The sequence below is a fragment of the Schistocerca cancellata genome, chromosome 12 (genome assembly GCF_023864275.1).
Source record: "Schistocerca cancellata isolate TAMUIC-IGC-003103 chromosome 12, iqSchCanc2.1, whole genome shotgun sequence".
NCBI classification, from domain to species: domain Eukaryota; kingdom Metazoa; phylum Arthropoda; class Insecta; order Orthoptera; family Acrididae; genus Schistocerca; species Schistocerca cancellata.
Window position 1 is genome coordinate 107,766,325 of NC_064637.1, and position 4,049 is coordinate 107,770,373.

Sequence of the window (4,049 nt, forward strand, 5' to 3'; positions counted from 1 at the left end):
GAAGACAAGGAGAAGGGACAGGATGATAGGACATCTGCTAAGACATGAGGGAATGACTTCCATGGTACTAGAGGGAGCTGTAGAGGGCAAAAACTGTAGAGGAAGACAGAGATTGGAATACAAGCAAATAATTGAGGACGTAGGTTGCAAGTGCTACTCTGAGATGAAGAGGTTAGCACAGGAAAGGAATTCTTGGCGGGCCGCATCAAACCAGTCAGTAGACTGATGACAAAAAAAGAAAGGAGGAGGTGGAGATCTCTTTTGAACATCACGTTGCAAAGCATCCCAGATACGTTTAAGAATGTTTATGTCTCGGGAGTTTGGTGGCCATCGGAAGTTTTTAAACTCAGAAGAGTGTTCCTGGAGTCACTCTGTAGCAATTCTCGACGTGTGGGGCGGCGTATTGTCCTGCTGGAATTGTCCAAGTCCGTCGGAGTGCACAATCAATGGATGCCAGTGATCGGATAGGATGCTTACGTACGTCTCACTTGTTAGAGACCTGTCTAGACGTATTACGTTACTCCACACGCCCCACACTCTGAAAGACTCTCAACCAGCTTGAACAGTCCCCTGCTGACATGCAGTGTCCATGGTTCATGAGGTTGTCTCCATACCCGTACACGTCCATCCACTCGATCTGAAACGAGACTCGTCCGACCGGGCAACTTGTTTCCGGTCATCAACAATCCAGTGACGGTGTTGACGAGCCCAGACAAGGAGTAAAGCTTTATGTCATCCAGTCAGCAAGGGTACACGAGTGGGCTTTCGACTCCGAAAGCCCATATCGATGATTGTTTCGTTGACTGTATTGCACGCTTGTTTATGGCCCAGCATTGGAGTTTGCAGAAGAGTTGCACTTCTGTCTAACTGAACGATTCTCTTCAGTTGTCGTTGGTCCCTTTCTTGCTGGATCGTTTTCCGGCCACAGATATGTCGGAGATTTGGTGGTTTACCGGATTTCTGATATTTACAATACACTCGTGAAATGGTCGTACAGGAAAATCGCTACCTTGCCGATGCTGTATCCCATGGCTCGTGCGATGGCTATAACACCACGTACAAACTCATTTAAATCTTGACAACCTGTCATTGTAGCAGCAGTAACCGATCTAACAACTGCACGAGACACTTGTTGTCTTTTATAGGGATTGCCGACCGCAGCGCCGTATTCTGCCTGTTTACATATCTATGAATTTGAACACGCATGCCTATTCCACTTTCTTTGGCGCTTCAGTGTAGAATTTGCCGACTCATAAAAAGTTCTTGAAAATGTAAAATGGCGCAACAAATTCAAAATTCCGAGAAAAATAGGGAAAGAGGTAATGTACATTCAAATAATCAATGACGGTATTTAAAAAAAGAAAAAGAAAGATTGAAGAATGGGATTAAAATTCGGGATGAAAGGTTATCAGTGATAAGATACACTGATAACGCTGCTGTTCTCAGTGAAAATGAGGAGAATTTCAGGACATTGTGAATGGAATAAACTGTGTAATGAGCATAGAAACTTAAAATCAAAGTTGGCAACCAATAAGCAGACAAAAAGAGGACAGGGAAAGCAGACTACCACAGGCAAAGATATCATTTATGGTGAGAGGAAGTTCACTGACTTCAAATACAGTCCTTAATCTGAGGAAGAATTTTCTAAGAGTGTACTGGGTTGTTATAATCAAAGTGATAGTGTTGCGGGTGCTTGTAATATTTCTGGCTTTGCAGCCATCGTGTTCAGGTAGAAGACGCTCTTCTTAGAACAGCTGAGAAGGCAGAAGTCGCAAGATGACGTAATGAGGCGTAAGGTACCGATGTTCGGTTCGGGTATAGTGAGAAAGACCTCCTCCTCCGCCATTGGGTGCTGGATTCGGAAGTTGCACGCCAAAATGATAATCTTGTTATTGACATTAGACAAACATCGTATTTACTTGCATTTCAAATTAAAAATGGCTCTAAGGACTATGGGACTTAACAACTGAGGTCATCAGTCCCCTAGACCTAACTAATCTAAGTACGTCACACACAGGATTCGAACCTGCGACCGTAGCGGTCGCGTGGTTTCAGACTGAAGCGCCTAGAACCGCTAGGCCACACCGGCCAGCTTCAAATTAAAGAATCTCTCAATAGCTTGCTATCATTCCATTATTCCACGGGTATTAATAACCAGCAGAATAATAAACAACGAAAAGGCAAAAGAAGCACTTCGGTGACCTTCGGGTCGCGCGGACGAAGTGGTTTGGCTGTAACATAACAGCTGGTTCGGCAGTGTCGGAGGACAGACAAGGTAAACTTCCTTGCAGATTAAAACTGTGTGCCGGACCGAGACTCGAACTCCGGACCTTTGCAGGAGAGCTTCTGTAAAGTTTGGAAGGTAGGAGACGAGGTACTGGCAGAAGTAAAGCTGTGAGGACGATGCGTGAGTCGTGCTTGGGTAGCTCAGTCGGTAGAGCACTTGCCTGCAAAAGGCAAAGGTCCAGAGTTCGAGTCTTGCTCCGGCACACAGTTTTAATCTGCCAGGAAGTTTCATATCAGCGCACACTCCGCTGCAGAGGGAAAATCTCATTCTGGGCAGACATGTTGTTAGCCGCGGTATCAGTTAAGACTTAACTTGCAATATCTAGTTTGTAAATGTGAGAGTTGTAATTACAGAAATACGCAGTTCATTAATTTGTTGAAGTACAGAAATTATTTGTGACTCTATAGCGGAATGTAATTGTGCAGTTTCTCGTGTTCTGCCAATAAAAAGCGAGTGGCATCCCATATAAACAAACTGATTGGAAATTTAAATATTTCTAAAATAACAGTTCCTCGCTATGAGTTCTTTAGATACGGTTTCACGACTATGTGCTGTTTTCTGCGCAGGGGGCAACAACTACAGAAGACTATAGGCTAGTGTATATTATTCAGAAACGATGCATTCCACTCAGGTGGGAGTAACTAGCCACCTCGCGTGTTCTGCAATCTTAATTAATGCAAATGAGATCAGTGACTCGTCGTCTGTGGTAACAGAGGAGGTGTGAAGGGGAGACACATTTACGAGAGAAAGTGTTTACGATATATATATATATATATATATTCGAACCTATATATATATGGGCTATATTCATTGCATGTTACTGAAACATCATATGTATATTCAGTAACCAGTGGCTAACAGAGTATGCTGAAAAAGATAATATTTCTGCTTTCTGCCACCAGGTGAAAATATAGCGCTGTAAGCAGTCTGAATTTGAAATGTTCCTCTTTTAACGTGTGCTGTTTGTCACTTGACGACGTGTCTTAATTTCTTCTTGAAGCGTCTTCTGTTGTAAAGGGTTATTAAGGTTACACTTTTCCATAAGAAACGCAATGGAAACGGCCAAGAAAGGCTGTGCAGTTCTGGCATACTTAATGTATCAGAATGGCAGCAATAAGAGCGCTGCATTGCGAAAATAACGTCGACAGAATGGATGCAAGGGGTCCCACGTCAATAAATGGGCTAAAGAATATGATCAAGAAGTTTGAAGAAACAGGTAAATTAAGTGCTGCAGTAGGGGAAGGGATGTGCCCCATTCCCATGGCAGTTGTTGATGAAGTTGATGTAGCTATAGCCGACAGTGCAGCACATGATTCTAATTCTGCATCCAGTGCTCGAGCTGTCTCGTGGGATTTGTCTCTCCACTGGTCAATAGTTAAAAGGTTTTGTGGCGCACTTTAATCTATTATCCCTACGAGATTCAGAATGTCCATCAAATAAATCCCAAGATAGGCTAAATCCCAGTGACTCTGCTCTTCATTTTTTGACACTCATGGAAATGTATGACATGTGGCCAGGGATATTTCGACGGACGTGGGACATTTCACTCTGCACAGTGCCATGAATGCAAAGAACTGTCGCGTTTGGGAATCTTCTCCATCACATACTCTGCAGGAATAGCACTCAGCTTATATGACTGTGTGCTCAAGTTTCACAACCTCTCTCATTTTCAGTCCATTTAACTTGTGCAGCATGTGATTCCAACTTTTCTAGAACGTAACTGTGTCCATACCACTATTTTCACGCAAAATGTGGTACACCA